We start from the raw sequence: 22,585 nt of genomic DNA on the forward strand, positions 1-22,585 counted from the left end.
GGGCAATGATTGAGTAACCACTGGTGCCCCATATTCTCCTATAACGTTGCCCTCATTTGAAATCAACAGAAATTCACCCAAATAGCAGCAACTCACTAAAGCTAAGGTGATTTCATGAACAGACTCCAAAGTAAGTGGCAGTGGAATGGAGGCAAGTGATTCAAGTGCAAACATGCTTGGCAAAATTGGTGATAGTGGGCTGCAGATGTCCCAATGCAAAGATTGCAACAGCAGTCTAACCACTTGGTGTAGCTCCTAAGGACAACATGACAAATAGGCTTATTCACACTTACCTTTCTTCTGCTCTTTCCAGGCAAAGTCACACTTTAAAGCTCTGTGTCCAAGCGCCCCCCCCCCTCTTTTTTGCTCCAGAGCTTTCACCATGAAAACCCTCTTTAAAGCTTTACTGAAGTAAACAGCAAGCCACAGAAAACCTGAACTGATACTAGCTTCGATTGAGTGCTAAATTACGGCTTTTTATGGGGAAAGCTCCGGGACAAAAAATAAAAAAAAATGCTTGTACATGGAGCTTTTAAGTGCGAACTTGTGCCTGGAAAGAACGGGGGCAAAAGATAAGTGTGAATAAGCCTTCAGTCAGATTTTCCTTGAATAGTCTACCACCTGCACTCTTGCTGCCATCCCAACGGCTTCATCTCCTACAGCTCCTCAAAAAATGAAGGAGCAGCCTTTGTTTTAGTCACTGGACTAAAGGAGCAATAGTCAGCCACCCATGTTGATACCTTACGCTAGGAACAGACCCGCGATTTGACAGGAGAGCTTGCAAGGTCTGCTGGAAAAACCCGAAGAGTAGCTTGGAAAGCCAACAGATTCAACTGCTCCAAGGGGCAGACCATTTCAACAGGTCCCCTGCGGAAAACAACTACAGTATTTTTCGCTCTATAAGATGCACCAGACCACAAGACGCACCTAGTTTTTGGAGGAGGAAAACAAGAAAAAAATATTCTGAATCTCAGAAGCCAGAACAGCAAGAGCAAGCCAGAACAGCAATCCCTCTTGCTGTTCTGGCTTCTGTGATAGCTGTGCAGCCTGCATTCGCTCCGTAAGACGCACACACATTTCCCCTTACTTTTTAGGAGGGAAAAAAGTGAGTCTTATAGAGCAAAAAATACGGTAAATCCTGTGATACGGACCTTCACGGTTTATGGCTAAGACACCAGAAACAGCTCTCATAGCCTATGCAAAACCCAAAATGAATCTATGACTGGTAGAATGTGTAGAGCTCAAAATTCACTGGCCTCCTGGTTATTTTGGACAGCACTAGAAAAGAAGAATGAATCGCTTTGAGGTGGTTAAACACCAAATTTGAGATTACATCTGCACAGTCAATCAGGGAGTCAGGCACTATGATGCGTGGAATGACGACCAAGCCCCCAGGCTGTCCCTGCCGTACAAGATAAATGTACTAAATAAAACCCTCTGCAGGACAAGGTGTCTGGTGAGAGTGATAGAATCTTTATAGGTTCCTCCTCTGCTTCCACCATCACTACACTGATGCTAGACCAAATACTTGGCTGGAGAAAGTAGGACAGTCGCAGGGTCAGCTGCCTCATCCCACCAGCTCTGTGATCCAAACCAGAGTGGCTTCATTATCCAGGATCAAATGCTGAATTACCGCTGTTCCTTTTAAGACTGATCTGGCATTTAACAGGAACAGGCAAAGAGAAGCTGACTTGGCAATTAGAGTCCCCAGTAAAGGAAGTAGAGAGTAAAAAGAGAAGTTTGCTATTTGCTCAACATCTCCTTATCTCACCTGACAAGCCCAGCCAGCACTGCCATATCTCTGTCACAACACGCACATGACAAATGGTGACGCCCTATGCTATGCCTGACTATTCAACTGAAGCAGCACCAAACATGCGTATAGTTTGAATGGGGATCTTAAAAATGAAGCAGAAAAACAAAACTAAAGTGGGACAGTCAAGGAAGGAAATCTACGGTAGTTACTTCCCACCACTGGCCACCCAGTTGCAACGATTGATCCCACAGGAACACACTGCTAAAAAGGAACAAGCAGAACACAGAAGACACCCCTGGCCCCCTCCAGCAACAATACCCTCACTAGGGCACTCAAAAGGTACTGTACTCACTCCCAGCCTTGCACTGGTCACATACATGATACTTGCATTTCTTCACAGCCATGAGGATTACAATCTCCAGTGCCTGGATTCTATTCCAGAGTCCATGTTCTGCAAGAAGTCTGCTCAGGTATTAACTGCTCTCGATACAACTTTAGAGGGCCTCATGAACCTGGCCGAAAACAGTTGTGTGCTTGAATGCCAGACCAGTTAAGCATCATGCAGAAGAACAGGTTTGCTTTTAACTGTTTCAGAGAAACTGTATTCGCCTTGCTAACAAAACTGAGGGCAGTTTAGAACAGGAAGTTGTGTTTTTTCCATATGCCTTGCAAAAATAAAGATTAGTCAGGAATTTAGAAGGGGGTTGGGGAAGGATATGGCAATACAAAAGAGAACTTTCAGCAGCAGCAGCATTGTTCTTCAAACATTACAACATCAGTGTCAACAGAGTCTGAAGAGAAATTCCCCTGAATGTTTTCAGTGACATGGGTACTGGCAGAATTAACTTGTTTGCATGCAAATGAAGAGGGCCAGACGCTCTCGCAAGGGCAGCCACCTTAAGAATGAGCCAGAAGTAGAAGCAGCCACACATTTCTGATTCAGCAAAGCAGAGAGATGAGAGAACAATTCCATCTTTGCACTCCGCAAAACCGGAGACTGCATATATTCTGCATTCCACCCATGGATGCCAGAAACAACAAGAGAGGGTTGCCTAAATCAGCAGTGAGCAAGTCAGGAAAGAGCCTTGAGTAAGGCAGAGTTGTCAGGATGGCATTCCCAAGCACCACCACACGTGCTCATCTTCCTCCTACATCCCTCTGTGGCAGAACACAGAAAGCTGCCTTATACCAGGTCAGACCATTTGGTCTGCCTAGCTTAATACTAATCACTCTACACCAACTGGCAGCAGCTCTCCAGGGTTGTAGAGAGGGGTCTTTCTGAGCCAAACCTGGAGATGCCAGGGACTGAACATGCAATCTTCTGCTTGCAGAGAATGTGTTCTTGCCACAGCACCACACTCTTCCTTATCTGCCAGGCATATGAGAACCAAGTCAGCTTTAAAGCAGATTATCCCAGCAGCACACTGATCTCAAAAGCCAAGTTCACTAAGCCACTGATATAAATGAGGAGAAGGTCCAACTGTATCTGTCAAGGTCTTAACGGAGAAGAAGCACTCATATTCCTGCAAAGCCAGACATGTACACCCAACAAAGAAGTGCAAGGCCTGTAAGACGCAGACAAATACCTTGCATCCAGAATAGAAATTATGCAAATTGTCGAGTTAAGTTGCATGATTTATTCCAACCCAGTTACTAATACTACTACTACTACTTTCCTCCTCCTCCTCCTCCTCCTCCTCCTCCTCCTCCTCCTCCTCCTTCTTCTTCTTCTTCTTCTTCTTCTTCTTCTTCTTCTTCTTCTTCTTCTTCGTCTTCTTCATGTTGATTGTACTAGCAAGGGCAGCATGGTGGAAGGCAAAGAAAGGGAGCTGTGGAATGAGAACTATGGACATTTCTGGTATGGGCTTTTATCTGCCTGGAGTCTCATTTTTATTTTCCAATGGTCACTGAGACACATCATGTGCAAACAAACCAGAGGGTGATGATGGGAAGAGAAGGCTTCACCATCCATGGGATGCAGTTGTGGGTTTAACCTTTAATAACTAGCAATACTTAGAACTTCTTTCAAGACTTACTAGTCAGTGTTCCAGGTCTTATTCTACAACTTACAGCAAGCTGTGCTGTTCATAACCCAATCTGCTAGATGGGTGAAATTTGAAAGAGTGTCTGCATGGTTACCTGCCGTCTCCTGCATGTACTGGCACTAACTGGTGTTAACTTTCGGTATCTTTCCTGGCACCAAATTTCTCCTTGTCGATCTTCTCCAAATTCTGAACACTGTATTTGAGTTTTTGCATAACAAACAAATGGGTCGAAATAAATGTTCTACAGGTTTGCATTTTTCCTGGGGTAAAACCGAAAGAGCTTTGCTATGAACACCAAGGCAGTAGCCACAGGAACAACAGCTCAGCAGATGTTTTGCATAGAAGAAGCTCCAGGTGCCATCCTCCGTAGCTCCAACTGAAAGGCAGCACTAGGAAAGATCTGAGACACTGGAGAGCTGATGCTAGTTTGAGTAGACAGCCCTGGCCAAATAGACCTTTGGATGGACTCAGTGTAAGTCAGTTTCATATGTTCAAGAGAAAGGGAAACTAGGACATATGAAAAGGAATGGAACTAAAGATGGAAGACAAGGGGCAGCTCCTAAGCAGTAGACGTCCTACTCAAGGGGGCCAATTCAACTCACAGTCATTTTATATTTCTTTAGAACAGTGGCTTATGAACTGCAGGAAAGATTGGGTGGGAAGTAGGTGGAAAACCTGGAAGAGGACAAAAATGTCCAGGGAAGACTGAGAAAACTGTTCCCTTCCTCTGCCTACCAGCCAAGAGGATCCTTTCTGAGTAATCCTGGACTGAGGGATGCCTTCTCTTAAATTTACATCATCATCCCAATCAGATTTGGGAAAAGTAGCTTTAGAAGTGATCACAGAGGTGTCTTATTCTACTCCTTTTCTAATCATAGAATCTTACGAGTTAGAAGGGACCCAAGGGTCATCTAGTCCAACCCCCTGCAATGTATGTCACGTGAGTGTCATGTGTCCTTCACAGATCTTTGTACTGTGCTGAAGGGCTGCTGTGCACTCTACTGTAGAGCAGAGCATTAGCATTGGGTAAGCTGAGGCTAGGGGCAGAATGTAGGGTAAGCTGAGCAGGCAGGTTCAAAAAGTTTGCTAAGCCACCTCAAATGCAAGAATATAAAGCAAGTTCTTAAACTGTTGTCCTGCACTACAACACTGGAAACCACAGAAGCATTAAAGCATCCCCTTGTGCCAGATTCAGAATAAGCACTGAGAAAGGGCCAAATTACAGAAGGCAGGAATTAGAAGGCAGAGAAGTGACAGGGAAAGAGCAACAAAGCGAAAGGGGATAATGTCTAAGCAGGGGAATTCTACTCAGGTGACAAAACATCCTCTAAAATGGATGGAGAACCTCAGATGTGTAGGACAGATCCCACCTCTTTCCATTTCAATTCCAGGCTCTAATCAAAGTTGTCCATTAAGATAATTTAGGGAACACAGGTGGAGAATAAATTTAGAATTCTTCTAGGGAGGCAAAAAAAAAAAAAGGGAGGAGGGATAATACGCCCCTCCACAACCAATAAAAATGTTAAGAGCCCTGACTATATCAGGCTAAAAGACCATCTACTCCAGCAACCTGCTCTCACTGTAGTCAACCAAATGTTTATGGGATGCCTCCAATAGTGCCCTCCCCACTTGCAGCTTCCAGCAACTAGCATTCAGGGGACTATTGCTCCCAAAGTGGTGGAATAACATAGCCATTGTGCATAGTAGCCACCAAATTTGTCTATACTGTGAGCAGGAGTTTTGATTCCCCCCCCCTATAGGTTTGTTTAATAAGTAAGGGGTGAGAAAGCAACAGTTATTCTATGCAAACATATGCAAGCTTGCAGGTAAAGCCCTCTTGCTATTTGACATCCTATATACAGCGGTGCCTTGCAAGACGAAAAGAATCCGTTCCGCAATTCTCTTCGTCTAGCGGTTTTTTCGTCTTGCGAAGCAACCCTATTAGCGGCTTAGCGCTATTAGCGGTTTAGCGGCTTAGAGGCTATTAAAGGCTTAGAACAGTGTTTCCCAACCTTTTTTGGGCAAAGGCACACTTGTTTCATGAAAAAAATCTCGAGGCACACCACCATTACAGCCCCGTGACGTCAGCGCGCAGCGTCACGCCGGGAGGGACGCACGAAAGTGTAAGTTTCAATTTTTCCCCCTCCCCCTTGCCTTCCTTCTGTGCCAACCGCCAAAAAGCCAAGAAAAAAGCCAAGACTTTAGGGCAGCAGGTCGACACGGAAGAAGCTCCTACCTAAGGACAGGTGCGACGGCCGTGTCCTCTTCTGCCACACTTGGCAGCCCTGCCTCACGGTCGTGACTCCCACCCTGATTTCTCCCCGCAGGTCGAGCGGCACAGGCAGCCCAATGTGTCCAGCCCAGACACAAGCCCCGCTTCCCCACTCTAGATCCTGAATGCGACCAAGTGCTCTGGACTCCCAAGCAGGGTGGGAAAGAGGACTCGCATCTGGTAGCCTCCGGGCTCCTCGCCTGCTTGAGGGATGGCATTGCAGGCAAGCTGCCGGCCGTCGCCATCGCCGCCCCCTCATGCGAGTGGACCTGCCCGGAGTGGTGGGCCGGGGGAGGCTCGCTCTCTGTGGGGATGTGGCCCGCACGCGCGGCCCCGCTTCCTCCTGCCCAGGGCTGAGCTCCTTACCCGCGATCTCGGTCTCGCGCACGCGGATCCCACTTATTCTGAAGCTCGCGCCACTAGCCGGGGCTCTCACACCGTGCCAGGGCGAGGCGGCGCGGCCCACTGACGTCATCGCGGCTCGCCGCCGCCCTCGACTTCCCTGTTCCCTCCCCTCCCTCGGGTCGCCGTGGTTACCGAGGACTGCAAGCTGCTCGGGCGAGCGTGGGGCATTAAGTGGGAGAAGGAAAATTAAAATTAAAACTCGCCTGAAGGCCGCCTCTCCGGATACAGTGGTGCCTCGCAAGACGAAATTAATTCGTTCCGCAAGTCTCTTCGTCTTGCGAGTTTTTCGTCTTGCGATGCACAGTTTCCCATAGGAATGCATTGAAAATCAATTAATGCGTTCCTAGGGGAAACCGCCTTCAGACCAGGTCCGGGGACAGTCTGTCCCCCGACCTCTTCTGAAGGCTGGGGGGGGGGGACAAGGGCTTTTCTTCCCACCCCCAGCATTTTAAAAAACCCCGGGACAGCGGAGGACTTCTCCGCTGTCCGGGGCAATCTTAAAATGCTGGCGGGCGGCATTTTAAAATCGCCCGGGACAGCGGAGGACTTCTCCGCTGTCCGGGGCGATTTAAAAGCCCCTGGGAAGGCAGGCAGGGGGGACAAAGATTTTCGCCCCCCGCCCGCCTTCAGAAGAGGTCCTGGACCTCTTCTGAAGGTGGGCGGGGGCGAAAGTCTTTGCTCCCCCCTGCCTGCCTTCCCGGGAGAGCAGAGAAAGGCAGCGCGTTTAACCGCTGTCCCGGATGGCTTTAGAAGGTCCTTGACCTCTTCTGAAGGCGGGCGGGGGCGAAAGCCTTTGCTCCCCCCTGCCTGCCTTCCCGGGAGAGCGGAGAAAGGCAGCGCGTTTCTCTGCTGTCCCGGACGGCTTTTGAAGGCAGGCTTTTGAAAGCCGTCCGGGACAGCGGAGAAACGCAGCGCGCCCTTGCCGCTGCCCCCCGACTTGGCTGGAAGGCTGGCGGGGGGAGAAGCCTGCTCCTCCCCATCGCCAGCCCCGCAAACTCGGGGGACAGCGGGAGAGGCGCAGCGCGCCCTTGCCGCTCCCCCCCGACTTGGCTGGAAGGCTGGCGGGGGGAGAAGCCTGCTTCTCCCCATCGCCAGCCCCGCAAACTCGGGGGACAGCGGGAGAGGCACAGCGCGCCATCCCGCTGTCTCCCGACATGGTTTGGAGGCTGGCGGAGGGCTTCCTCCTCCCCCAGCCCTGCAAGCTCCCAGAGCGATGCCAAAGCTGCGCGCAGCTTCGGCATGGCTCTGGGTCCCGTTCTGGGGGAGGGGGAAGCTCGGGCTTCCCCCGCCCCAGCCCCACGCCTGGCGGTGGGGGAATAATTTTTTTCCCCTTTATTCCCCCCCCCCGCCAATTTTTCCCGCGGCACACCAGGCAACGTCTCGCGGCACACTAGTGTGCCGCGGAACACCGGTTGGGAAACACTGGCTTAGAAGCTTAGCTGCTAAAAGGCTATTAGCAGCTTAGAAAAAGGGGGGGGGGAGCGGGGGGAAAATCGCAAGACTAGCAAGACGTTTCGTCTTGCGAAGCAAGCCCATAGGGAAAATCGTCTTGCGAAGCAACTCAAAAATGGAAAACCCTTTCGTCTAGCGGGTTTTCCGTCTTGTGAGGCATTCGTCTTGCGGGGCACCACTGTACCTTAGGATCAGGGCAGCTTACACCATACTAAGTAGCAGTACAGTCAAATACCACCATCCCCATAACCTGAGCAGAATCTGCCCCCTTCCTTCCCCTTCAGAATCCTCAAACAGGATGCATTTTAAAGAGGTGCAGCAGCAGCACAATCCCAATTACCGTAAATATCCTTCTGCCAACTTCTACTACTTTCATGTGTGTGTGTGATGGTGGTGAATGACCCCTTGCCTAATGCAAAATCGTTGCTCCAATTCAACTTCCCCCTTTCTTGTCTTATCTTCCAAACACTCCTTCCTTTCCCAATTACTTGACGAACTCCACTGACCTCAGATTCTGCTTTCCAAACACAACATCCTCTATAAAATTAGCATGAGGACTCCTCATACCCTAAAAAACCACCGCAGAGCAACTCATTCTTTCCCCACCACTAAAATGAAGTGGGATGAAGTTTGGATTGTGAAATATGTGCTTTTTCAAAATGTAACGTGTGCCAGGTCTATAAAACCTTTTAAAGGACCTTCAGCATGAACGCAAATATATACACAGAATACACACACCTACAGAAGCTACAAAAGTGATCCAATGTCCCCAAGGGATCTGGATTTAATTTGTCACTAGGGGTCCAGGGGCCCTCAGTGGCTAGGTGTGCCAATCAACCTCTGTTCGTGCATCAACTACAACCATACCTAGACAGTGATAGCCTTGGCTACAGTGGTCCATACACCGGTAACCTCACAATTAGAGTACCGCAATGCATTGTATGTGGGGCTACACTTGCACCTGGTTTGAAAGCTCCTGCTAGTACAAAATACAGCTCTTCTATTTCTTTGTTTGCTTTTTCTATGACATCTCATAAAATAAATTATCTGGGCATCTTTATGCATATTGCACTTGCACTGAAAGATCTGCACTGGCTGCTAATAAGCTACCCAGTAAGTCCGTATTTTGTTACAAACACTTAAAGCATTAAACAACTTGGGACCAAGACATCTTGGCAGACTGCTTCCCTTGGTTCAGACCAAGCCAGGTGTGTTAACCCCTAAGTTAAGTCTTTGAAGTGAAAGAGCTGACTGACAACATTTATTAACACTGTAGGCCATGATTGCCGTGCTTGCAAACATGGCATGAAACCCATCCCCCCAAGAGAATGATGGAATTAGATGCCTCCATGTAATAAATGTGAAGAACCTGGCCTGTATTAACCATAGTTTGGCCAGCTTGATGTATACTGATCTCAATTTTAAAATGGATGAAACTCAATTTCTCCCAGGTAAGTGTGTTCAGGAATTCAGCCCTAGTTTGTAAAATGCTTCAACCAACTCGTTCATCTCACAAAGCACACCATCATCTTCCAGTTCCCTGGAAAGAGACGCAAATAATTTTAGGTACACCTTTGAGGCAACTACAAAGCCTCCAGCTGGGCTGGGGTGATAACTCTGGGATCTCATGACCAAATCCAAACACAATATAGTCATTCCTCGGGTTACAGACGCTTCCGGTTGTGTGTTTTCGGGTTGCGCACTGCGCCGAACCCGGAAGTACCGGAACAGGTTACTTCCAGGTTTCGGTGTTCACGAATGCACAGAAGTACCAAATCGCAACCCATGTGTGTGCAGACGCGGCGCTGCGGGTTGCGAATGTGCCTCCTGTACGGATCACGTTTGCAACCCGAGCATCCACTATATTAGCTTCAACAGGCCTCTTCTTTCTTTGGGCTGAATAAGACTTCCTCAGGGCTGCCTCATGTATTCCCTTCAGCCCCTAGCAAAAGAAAACATTCCAAGTGCATGAACACATGTCGCATGGATTAGTAATGGACTCAGTGAGACTTGCAGGATTCAACACCCTCCCGTTTTGAGTTCCACGTTTCAAGAACATTGGAGCATCGGGTCTGTTTTATACCCAACACCCCTCCTTTCCCCCCATTCCAACCCCCAACACAGGCACAGCAGAATCCAACCAGATATTTCCTTTGGGAGCTGCAGGCCACAGTAACTTCTAAGCCCCCCGCTTCCCAGTCATGGCCGGGCAGGGGGAACCCACAACTAAGTGCCCCAGCCTGGTCTACTGTCTTGCATGAATGAAGTAAAGCTGAGTCAATGAATGAGAGTTATTTATGTGTCAACAGTGGCTTCTTCAGCATGGGGACTTCAAATAAGAGGGAACTCTTCCAGACCTACAACTTTCCAAATCAAAACACCTTGAGCATTTTTTCCCCACCAGGAGCTGAGGTCCAGACAAGTCCATCCAGCCAAAGCCAGGAACTCCCTCACCCACCCCCGCCAGCAGACTAACAGCTATGCCGAAACTTCCAAAGCATCTGTCAAGCTGTCAGTGGAAAACTCCCAGCCAAACTTGTTTGACTGTCCAACGCTGAGCCCTGGTCTGGATTAGAAAATCAAAGGTGGAAGGTCAACAAATCCCTGTTTTGTCTGGCTCCAGATCTATCCACATGAGGAAAACCCTGGTCCCAAAGGGGAACCTAGGAACAGATACTGTTGAGTTTCAGTTAAATTCCTCACAGCCCCACATGCACAACTAAATACTGTCAAAGCACCAGATATGAGTCACAATATTTGCATCAGTGGAGAAATTGGTTCCTTCAAAAAATGCAGGGAGCACTGAAACATTTTTTCTGTATTAGATGTATATGTATGCATACACGCCTCACATTAGAATAACAGGATTTTAGCTCTGGATTGGATCACTGAAATACTGGGTAACCATTGTGGGTACTGCTCAGGGTTTTATAGTGTCTGTGGTCTTACACATTTGTTCCCCTTATGGCAAAACAGCACTCCCTCAAATTCATATGTTGACACTTCAGCCCTCTAGATATGAAGGACACAAAGTAATAGGGATCTTGCCATAAATAGCCATAACTATGTGCCATTTCTGTATCATAGTTGGGGATTGATTTTGCAAGCTAAATGGGACCTGCTCCTATTTTTCTGCTGAAATCTGGGAGGTACACAGGGCAAAGTCATTGCAGAATAACAATGATTTTTCAAACATTTGCTAGGTTAACACAGGAAGGGGGAAGAAAAGGGTTCTTGGCAGCGTGAATAGAAATTCTTGTTCTATTGGAGAGCTATGACTAGTTCTATTTCCTCACGCTGCTGGGAAGGAATATGCAACTGGCTGATCCTAGCAATAGATTCATGAAACATGCCTTTGGCTTGACGTAGCACCTCTAAGCAATGGGCTTTGAGGCCTTAAATCTTAGAAGCCTACACAATGCTCTTCCAAGAAATCAATCAGTTCTAACAATTCAATTCTCTCTCTCATTAAAAAATAAACACCTTAAATATGAAGAGGAGGCGTTTCACATTCCAAACTACAGACTAAGGTTTACACACTTCCTATCACGATTGCATTTACGGAGGAGACCCTGAGAAGGTCAGGTCTGGGCACGGTGGTGTTTAGATACAACATGAAGAAGTCATGCTTACTAAGGGAAGGGTGGAGATTTTGAAGCAGAAGACTCATGCAAACCACACTCTCTGGGCTTGTGTCTTTTACCTATGCTTATTGTTTACTGGAGTATACAATCAATGGGTAAACTGGAGATAAAAAGCAAATCAGAAAGTAGTATGCAAGGAGCTTTGGATGATCAGGGCCTCCATTTTTACTTTTGCAATTGGCACAAGGTTGCTGATATTGGAGTTGTAATGCATACACTGGGAAGGTGCCTGGTCAAATGCCTCGACTGTCACAATGACCCACAGCCATGCATCAGACAATGCAATGGAACTGTGCGCAAAGACAGGGAACTTTGGGGATTCACAATTTCACAAAGGTCATCTCAGGATTTGAGGAGAAACTGCACTACATGCAACAAGCCTGAGGCTACATTGGGAAAACAACCCAAACCTTAACACATTCAGCCCTGTGCAACTAATTCAGATGAGCAAGAGACTAACCCCAAATATACTGAATCATACTCCTTCATGGCTCAAGTTTTCCAGCCCTGCCAGAATTGAGCATATTCTTTTCCCCATCCTGCCCCCACCCCAAAAGAGAGAGTTTAAGTACTCTTTCTAGTTGTGTGTATCCACAAGCAAAAGGATAACGTATTTACTAAAACAGGATAGATGTAGGGTTTTGATCTTGCCTGAAAGGTAGCCTCTAGGCAAATTCTAGTTCAGTTCATCATTGTTAGGTGACAGCTTAGATAACACTTTGCCCTGCCCAGAGGAAGTAAATTCTGTTTTTGTACTTTCGTGACGCTAAATGCAGCACTGAACCTTTCAGGAAGTCAGCGCAGCTGCCAGCCTCATGGTTACTGGTGCTAATGTTCAGAAGGCAAAGTGATGGAAACACTCTTCCCTCCATCTGGGTTTAATGCTCACAGGAACCAGGTCCCACTTTCCACTCTGCCAGGCCCATAAAAACAGTTGAAGCCACAATAGTTGGTTGTGAAAGCTTCACAAACAGGCATAGGGAAGCTTTGGCCCTCCAGACTGCAATTCCCATCATCCTTGGCCATCAGCCACACTTGCTGGGACTGATGGGAGTTGTAGTTCACTGACATTCAGAGGGCCAAAGATTATCTATACCTGCTCTAAATGGAGCATGAGAAGAAAAGCATTTGAGGTTACAAAGTGTGGGGACAGGAGGTTAATGGGAAGCAGAACTACCTAAAGACTGAAAAGAAAAAAGAAAAAACACACAACAGTCTCAGCTGTTCAGCAAATAGAAACGCCCAGCGACTAATCACGAGGCAGCCTAGCAAGACAGGATATCAGTATGACCGGCTCCATGCTTTAACCTTGGACTTAGAACTAGTTACAGTTAAACACACAGAGTCCCAGAGGCTCAAGCAAGTCTGTTCAGATAGTGGCTCAGCCACCAAAGGCATCTCAGTGTATTAAATAGCCAGCTCTTAAGACAGCCTGTGCAGTTATTTTGTATATTTCGTCTATAAACCACCATAAGGATCTAGCTGGGCGGTAAGATAAGGGATGCAAACATGATGGGAGAATACAAGGCGACAACAGGAGAGAGGCCATCACCATGCAAAATTGTTCCTTCCAAGTGATTCTAAGGGGTGCAGACCATTCTATCACCTAATTCCTTGCTGCAAGTGCTATTAGAGCAGGTAAAGACACAGAAGGCAGGACGAAGAGGCCCACTATCCAAACAGCACTGCTGGAAATGTACATGTACTCATGAGCCACAACAGACACAAACACTCCCGGATCTAAAACCGGTCAGATAAGGTCTCTCAAAAGTTTTGCTCCCATGTCTAATACCCACCGCAGAACTGCACAGAGACTACCACATAGGAAACACATTCAATGCATGCAGGGCTGTTTATACAGTTCTTTTGCACCAAGTTCATCGGATATAAACAACTAAACATAGAATTACCAGAACAGCCTAGAATTTGTTCCTTTTTAAAAGGCCGCGCCACTGTAAAGTGTTCCTAAATCCCCTCTCCATAGTGCCTTAGAAGTTCAGCTTGTACCCACCGTCACCATTAAGTTGCTGTTGCCACATGGTGCCAGCACTTTCCCCTCTATCTGAAGCTCTGTGGAGTTAACACACAGCGTTTGTCCCGAGCAGATTAGCAAGTCCAGCTCAGGAGACATTCCTTGTGCGCCTCGACAAATAAGTCCACTTCAAGAGCACCCTGCCGCTGCTGCTATGTTCAGCTTCTACCTCCCCTCTCTGTCCCGCTCTCCGATCAACAGCCCAAGTCCAGTGTTATAAACTTGCCTTCTGTCTCTCTGGCAGTTTTTATCGCTTGAAAAATATCTTTCCGCCGGTATCCAATTTCCAGTGGCAGGAGAGCAGCAGGGCAGAATCTGACAGATTCGCTGGATGCCTGAATTGAAGGAGGGGAAAAACACGGCAAGGCACGCTGCCCTGCTGCAAAGTTTTGAACCCAGAGAGCTAGTTTCACTTCCCCGGGGAAATCAGGAAACGTGGCCCCTCCTTTGTAGGAGGGAAGGGGGCAGGGTTAAGAGGTTGCCACAGGGCAGCCCTCTTTATCAGGAAGTCAGGGCCCCTCTCCTCCTTCAACCTGAAGAGGGAAGGCTTAACCCTCACACACCCAGAACACTCATAGGGAGGCTGAAGATAAAAAAGGGTTGGATTCTCAAGTCTGCATCTTACAGCGAGTGCAGTGAAGCTAATGCAATCCTGAAACTGTTGCACTGGCCAATATGGGAAAGGTGAGGGCTGGATTCTGACCTCAGTTACTGGCATTAGCCCAGTCCGGATGATTCTATGGAGTCAAAAGCTGGGATCAGATTCTGACCTAAGTGACAGAAGTGGATGCCAAGCTCCCCCTCATACTGCATTTATGCCAAGGAAACAGATCAACATGACCCTCTCTTGCTAAAAGTGGGCTTTGGTGGAGTTGAAGTAGAGTATCAGCAAAGAAGAACAGGCGAAAGGTACAATATTCTTGGTAAAATACGAGGAATAGGACTGGAAGAGAAAACAGTTCTCATGGGGATGATTAGCAAAGCAAAGCAAGCAATGACCGCAATGAGCTAATTTCTGCTGCCACGTTTCCCCACAGAGGAGCGTTAACCATTAACTGCTCTCTTCCCAGCCAGCTGGTCGCCTGTTTCTGATGTTGGTGGTAGTAGAGGAAGTGCCTGTGTGAGAGTGAGAATGTGCTGGTTCCGAGGTAAACAGGATACAGAAGAGGGAGGGGATAATTGTGGGGAAATTAGGAAGACCACTTTAGGCAAGCTGTGCATTAAGGGTGCAATGTACACCACCACTCAGAGTCCCATCGTGGGAAGGGGATTAAGGGAGAAGCAGCATGAGCATGATCTCAGACCACTCAGAGGTCTCAATGGGACAGCAAGGGACAAAGTGAAGTGTTACCTGTGGGTGGGTGTGTACTTTTGTCACCCACGCCAGCACAATGGAACTGTGAGAGAAGGGAAGAGCCTGCTGGGGAGGAAGGAAAAGAGATACAATGGTAATGTGCCTTGGAGCACTGCGGCAGATAAGTTTATTTTAAAATCCTCCTTAACCAAAGAGGCTGCTGGGGGATTGCGGGAGAGAAAGAAGAAAATCTTTACTGCATTGGGAACAAGTTTAATTATGAGGACAGGATTCAGCTTGACACGGAAGGCAAAGACAGTTAAAATGCCTAATTGGACACATTGAGTCCACCAAACTCTCTTGCTCGCACTGATTTTATGACGTGACAAATCGGACTTTGGTGTTATAGCTGTAACACCAAACAACAAAAACATTTATTGGATGATTTGGATCAAGTTTGCATCAGAAGATCAAGGCTGCAATTGAACACGGGGAGAGCCAGACGCAAAATTAGGACCAGATCACTCCAATTCCATCCCCAACACAGCTGCCTACTCACTAATAGGAAACAGAACTCTGTCCCAGCCTGCCTGGTCTTCTGCGTAATTATGTTAGGGGGGGAGGGGAAATGAACAGAATGGACAAAAAAACAGGAAGCCATCAACAAAACCAAGGCAGACAATTAAGAGCAGCCTTGGTAGATCAGGCCAAAGCCCTACCAGGCCAGCATTATGCTCCTCAAGTAGCCAACCAAATGCCTAAGCGAAGCCCACAATGAGCACAAGAGCACTCCTGCTGATGATCCTCAGTCACGGATACTCAGAAGCATGCCACTTTGGATAGCAGAGGTAACATATAGTCATCTTATCACTGATCCATATGCAACTTTATAATAAATTTCTACTTAATAGCTCAGAAACATTGAAGGAACTCTGCATTCCCTAACCTGGTATTCTCCAGATGACTTCTGAATGGCACCAGGTTGAGGAAGGTTCAAAACATGGATTTTTAAAATTTATTTCTCACCTTGCTTCCACAATGTAATTCCAAGTAGCATACACAGGGTATCCAAGGCAGTCTCCCAGCCAGGCGCTGACCAGACACAAACCTGCTTAGCTTTAGAAAAGCGGCTATATCCCGTACCTTCTGACTACAGAACATGCATTTCCACAGCAGAGGGCAGACAGGTCTGGGCAACTACATTCCTATGATCTATTCCCTCCCAAGCTAACGTGCATATAGCCAAGTCAATTACAGAAGGAAGGCTGAAGGATGGCTGGAAAGGTCATACTGTCGAGCTGTGATTCGAGCCTAGAGATGAGAAATAGTCTCATCTCTGTGCAAGGACACAGTTCCTAGTTTCTCAGTACTCCTGAAACAGGCTAGCAGCAAACCCAAGTTTGGCCCACGGGGCTTCCCATTTGGCCTCCAAGATAGAACCCTCCTTGTTACTCTTTGTTAGGCAACTCGGTCACTTTGTCCTATGGGAGCTCACATGTTGCAAAAAAATCTTCCTGTGCCAACAGCAACAGGAACATTGGCAGCATTCACATACACCTCAGCTGCTCACTCCCATTTGCCTGTGTTTTGACTCACACAGGGGACTGTGCAGCTGTGATACATCTTCAGGGAAGAGCTCTGTCCAAGTCTATGTTGTGCACTAAGGAAGAGGAGGGGATTAAAGAACCATTGGTCCATACATTGTACTGGACTAAGTCAGCAGGCAGGTCTAAAACTGCTGGCCCTTCCACCATTGCTCACTTATACAGCCCCCAGCATGAAGCTAATTGTCAACCAGGCCACTAGTTCAAGTATTTTGCTCAGGCTTAATCAAGACTCCTTTGTTCTAGCCACAGCTCTAGAGCAGTGTTTCCCAACCTTGTGCCTCCAGATGTTTTTGGCCTACAACTCCCATCATCCCTGACTAGCAAGACCAGTGGCAAGGGATGATGGGAATTGTAGGCCAAAAACAGCTGGAGGCACAAGGTTGGGAAACACTGCTCTAGAGCAGGCATGGTGAAACTTGACCCTCCAGATGTTTTGGGACTACAATTCCCATCATCCCTGACCACTGGTCCTATCAGCTAGGGGTGATGGGAGTTGTAGTCCCAAAACATCTGGAGGGCTCTAGAGGATAAATGTCTCAAGCTGAAAGTCCTCAAAGCAAGAAAAGAGGAGCACTTCAAGTTCATGCCGATGAGCAGAGCAGGCAGATGGAAATCAGAGAAAGCTCCCCACTGAGACCAACCCCCAATCTTGAAGTCTCCAAATCCCAGTGACTGGAGAAACGGCAGCTACAGGAGCCCAAAGGGAAAAAACTCCAATGCCACATTCTCCACCCTGATGGTGATGAAGCAGCAGCAGACTAAGATAACCTCACCTTTTGCCTCTCAGTTTCACTTGCCAGAAAACGAGTCAACAATTTTCATGATAGTTTTCTGGACCAGATGATCACTTAACAGGAGAAAGACATGTGAACTTGCAGAGAGTTGAGAAGGCAGCCAGGAAGCCTTGTTTCACAGGTGTACAAAAAACATGCCTTCCCTTGAGACTCCGGGATGGAGATATTCTAGTCCAGCTGGTTCCCTCATGATACCTAACTCCCTCCTCTGTGAGCATCAGCTACCAGATCAGGGAGGATTAACCTTTCCCATCTAAAGAGGGGTGTGTGAGGAAGTAGTGAGAGGAAGAGAGAGAACTCGGTGAGTAAACTGATAATGTTTTGCTCGGTGGCTTTGCTTGCTTGTTGAGCGGAATTGAGCAATACAGCACTCTCCCACCAAGAAGGGGCAGCACTAAGCTGGAAAAACGGAAACAGACTCTTGAGGCTTGGCTGCTGACCAAGCCTGTCAGAATTGGGGCCACCAGAGCTAAGGAATGCAAGCCACAGAACGGGAAAGAAAAAGCTCCGGAGCCAGGGAAACCTTGTCACTTGAAGACCTCATAGAAAGTCCCTTTTGCTTTGTAAGCCTTTCATGCGCTCCATCTGCGCAGCTTTAAAACTTCAAAGCTGTGGAGACCAAAAGCCTGGGTCACTTGGAAAGCATGCAAGTGCAATGCTCAAAGAGCCAAATCCCATGGCAGGTTCTGTGCTCTGTGACACAGCACAAAATACGCGTGTCCTTGGGCACAATTTGTCCCTTTTCAGGAAATGCCAGCTTCAGGTGGAAAAGGGGTGGGATGAGGAGGAGAAGGCTGAAGGCTTAGAAACAAAGTCTCTCGCTTGTTCTGGCCTGTCTTATCTCAAACAGCTAGTCAGCAGCAGGAAGGATTCCTTAGACTGAGCCTGTTTCAGCATTGATTGTAGGACGGATTCAAGGCTGGAGACAGGGAGAAAGGCAAAGACAACAGCATCAGGACCTGTGCTGGCTGGACTCCACAGGACTACCACCACCAGCACAGAAAGGATCCCAGTTACGTTTTATACGTTGCTGCAATTTATTGTGCATTTCTTAAATGTAGTTTAATCTTATTAGTAAGCTGCCTTGGATGGATTTGTATTCTGAAAGGTGGGACAAACAACTGTAATGAATAATAATGGACCACCCAAGACAGATAGAAACCCAGCAACTAGATCATGCAACATATCCAGATGCTAACTTTGCCTGCCCGCCTATCCACTCAGACAACACTACTGTAGGGCTTAATAATATACACAACACAGCATCAGGGGCTCATTCAACTGCTTATACTTCTACCTCAACTGTTGGACATCAGTTGCTGGGAAGAACAAATGGGAAGGCTAGGGAGAGTGCCTTGAACTCAGGTCTTGCTTGCAAATGTCTCAGCAGCATCTGGTTGGCCACTGTAAGAAAAGGAGGCTGGACTAGATGGGCCTTTGGTCTGATCCAGCACAGCCCGCCCCCCCCCCCTTATCTTCAACATGTGATAGAAGCCATCACCTGCCAACAAAGACCTTCTATAAGGCGCAAATAGATCAGTCACTATGCAGGAGTGTAAATGGATACAAGCCAGACTTATAAATCCCATGTACATTTAGAAACCAGCAGGAGAACATTTCAGCCTTCCAGGATACTCTGCCACTGACCTAAACATCAATATTCTTCATGCAAAAAACAAACTTCCAAGGGAGAATCCAGCATGAAATTGTTGAATAGCATTTACCATCAGGTTTGACTGTATTCGTGGGCTTAAATCAGAACCAAGGGTGTGGGGAAGTAGGGGAGCGGGGGAAGTCCCATTATACAAGTAGAAAAGCTTGTGCTGGTGGGATAGAAATGCTCTTATGCATGTGAAATTTGGATTTCAAACTGAAAACAGTATCATGACTACATGAATAAATGCTGTTTGCTTTTGCTAAAGGAATGGTAAACACATTTAGTTGGAAATAAGCACCATTTTGTTGTGGATATGGTCCTAGTGTATGATCTGAAGGCACACACACACACAAGGCCTTGCTGAAGCTAAGCAGCTCTGGGTCTATTCAGTGCTTGAATGTTTACTCCCTTGGAAAGAGAGGTGGGATATAATGGAGGAGAAGTGAGATATAAAGTAAAATTTAAATCAATAAAGATAAACAACAAATAAACTATTCTGATTGTTACTTCAGGCATTTTGTTAACTACCTTGCCTCTTCTTTTGGAAAGAAAAGGCAAAACAAAAATAGTAAAAATATAGGAATAATGCACACCATGGGCAGAAATCCCTGGAAATTATTCTGAGAGAATCCGATCTGTAGACTTGTTTTTAACACCCATTGTCTTGCTTTGTAGCTTCTCCTTTATCCTTCAGAAGAACTGGTGACAGATACCTTCCCTGGGCATAATGGGCACTGTAAGCAATCTGCCTTGCTTGGGACACAGTGACCCAGCTAACAGCATGATAAAGGGCTGCAGGCAGGGCACAAGAGACTGAACACTTGAAACAGATTCCCATCTCTGCATAAAGGGGGAATTCAAAAAGTTTAAGGAAGGAAGTAATCAGATCATAGGTGAATGAGGGGTGGTGTTGCTTTCAGCTCTTCTGCTTTCCACATCACCCCAGGATTTAAGAATATCTGAAGGAAGGCTAGCTGTAAGTACCTCCCACCATGAAGCATAGTCCATGCGCCTAAGATGTATGGTTTCCTCCACAGTGGTGCCCCAATGATGGGAGCTCTTTATCCAGAAAAGCTCACCTGACCAATTCTACAAACAGTTTAGAAAGCAGTTTACAATCAGTTTAGGTAAAGCTTTCGTCCTCTTGGAACAATGTCAGAATCTGCCTACAGATTTTTTTAAAATATATTATTACTCATTTGTTTTCCTGGTTGGCTGTTAATTTGGAATACATTTTTTTCCTGATGGGGTTCCATTGTCTCATTGTACTTTATGTTGCATTCCAATGTGAGCCATCTTTGAGATCTTGGCTAAGATACAAGCTCAAAAAGGTAAAGGTACTCCTGCCCGTATGGGCCAGTCTTGACAGACTCTAGGGTTGTGCGCCCATCTCACTTAAGAGGCCGGGGGCCAGCGCTGTCCGGAGACACTTCCGGGTCACGTGGCCAGCGTGACATCGCTGCTCTGGCGAGCCAGAGCCGCACACGGAAACACCGTTTACCTTCCCGCCAGTAAGCGGTCCCTATTTATCTACTTGCACCCGGAGGTGCTTTCGAACTGCTAGGTTGGCAGGCGCTGGGACTGAGCAACGGGAGCGCACCCCGCCGCGGGGATTCGAACCGCCGACCTTTCGATCGGCAAGCCCTAGGCGCTGAGGCTTTTACCCACAGCGCCACCCGCGTCCCTTAAGACACAAGCTTACACACCTGAATTTTAAAGAAACAAAAACGTGAGAACGGTGGTATAGTCGTAATGGGTTATTAGGTCAAGTAATACTAATAAGGAGTGGCAGAAGTGGACAATTGGTGAGCCAAGGTTGGATCACAGTTAATATAAGACACAATGTGACATGCTAATAATGTACGTAACTGCCTGCTGTCTTTCTCCTCATACTATGTAATGAGCTGAGCTTGACTGAAAAAGTTGAGCTTGAATCTTAGCAAGAAAAAGGCACTGTGGGTGAGTGGTTCCGGTGTCTGGGAAACTGGACAGCTGTCTGTCCTGGATGGGGTTGCACTCCTCCTAAAGGAGCAGACAAGCAGTCAGGGGTGTTTCTGGGTCCAGCTTTGTCACTGGAGCCACAGGTAGACTCAGTGGCTGGAAGCGCCTTTTACCAGCTGCGCTTGGTACAGAAGCTTTTATTCTTCCTGGACTGGGAAAACTTGACCACAATAGTTCAGACACTGGTGACTTCAAGTCTGGATTGCTGCAATGTACTCTAAGTGGAGCTCCATTGTGCTTGACCTAGAAACCACAGTTGGTGTAGAATGCTGCAGCACAGTTGCTAACAGGAGTGAGACCCTGCTCAGATATCTGCACTGGTTGCTGATTTCTTACCGGGCAGAGTTCAAGGTGTTACTATTAGTATACAAAGCCCTTAATGGCTTGGGACTAGTTTACTTGTGGGATCACCTTACCCAATATGTGCCCTCTAAACCACTTTGATCTACAGAACTGGCACTGTTACAGGTGCCACATAATACCTGCTACACAGTTTTAAGGAATCAAGTCTTTGAGTATTTCAGCACCCATACTTTGAATTTCCCTGCCTCTTGACATTGGGCAGGTGCCCTGACTACATTCTTTTTGGCACTTGCTTGTAACAGGTATTGGCAATCCTATGGACACGACTAAATGACTAAACAACAACCCAGACCCATAAATGTTGGTGTGTTTTAATATTTTCTACAGTTTTAAATGTTGGTGTGTTTTAATATTTTCTACAGTTTATTTTAATGATTTTTTAAATTGTTTAAAATTGTTTTTCTGATAATTTTGGTATTTTTTGGAAACCACTTTGAGGTTTTATTACAATCAAGTGGTACAGAAAATGTTAACGGGACGTGGGTGGCACTGTGGTCTAAACCTCTTGGGCTTGCCGATCGGAAGGCCGGCAGTTTGAATCCTCGCAATGGGGTGAGCGTCCGTTACTCTGTCTCAGTTTCTGCCAACCTAGCAGTTTGAAAGCACACCAGTGCAAGTAAATAAATAGGTACCACTGCGGTGGGAAGGTGAACGGCGTTTCCATGCGCTCTGGCTTCTGTCACGGTGTCCCATTGCACCAGACTGGACTTAACCATCCAGGGGTCCTTTACCTTTATTTTTACCTATATAAATTGTTGTTAAATAAATATGTCTAGTGTGGCTCTATCTATGCATTCTGCTGCATTTTAAGGATATGCACCCTTAATAAAGGAATCTGACCCCAGTATTAGTCTAGGACATGGATGGAGAACTTTGATCACACCAGCAAAACAACTTCCTGTGCCAGATGTGTGCACCCTATTTGCCTGTTTCAGTTTCAAGCAACTTACTGCAATTTGCACACTGTTTTCTCAAACCTGAAACCTGCCACATTACAGTGGGCAGACACCTCTTCATCAAACCATGTGCTGGTTTTGGAGTGGCTATCCTCATGTACAAAAGCAGAAGTTACTTGAACAATCCTCCCATGGCTTGCCTTCTCATTTCCCAACCTGCTCTTACTATTTGGCTAGCCTTGTAAATAGTTAGCATTGGCTGTCTGGGTTGAGGAAGATTTGCCACCCAATAGGGAAACAGGGAATGAACCCTTTCAGATTGCCAGTATGCCAGTAAAGGACTAATAGTCACCAAGCTGGCAAGTAA

The 22,585-nt window shown here is 46.9% G+C and overlaps 1 protein-coding gene across 6 annotated transcripts in view; it reads right to left on the minus strand.

Moving 5' to 3' along the window:
• Positions 1-22,585, minus strand: part of MGAT1 (alpha-1,3-mannosyl-glycoprotein 2-beta-N-acetylglucosaminyltransferase) — a 49,797-nt gene that overhangs the window by 9,119 nt on the left and 18,093 nt on the right. Inside the window, exon 1 of one of the 6 annotated variants that reach the window (XM_077925155.1) lies at positions 13,586-14,491. The exons of the other annotated variants lie outside the window; for them this stretch is intronic. The gene's annotated coding sequence lies outside the window, so the exon portion shown is untranslated. Of the gene's footprint in view, positions 1-13,585; positions 14,492-22,585 lie in introns of those variants that run through there. 6 annotated transcript variants of the gene reach the window in all.

The sequence above is a fragment of the Podarcis muralis genome, chromosome 2 (assembly GCF_964188315.1).
Source record: "Podarcis muralis chromosome 2, rPodMur119.hap1.1, whole genome shotgun sequence".
NCBI classification, from domain to species: domain Eukaryota; kingdom Metazoa; phylum Chordata; class Lepidosauria; order Squamata; family Lacertidae; genus Podarcis; species Podarcis muralis.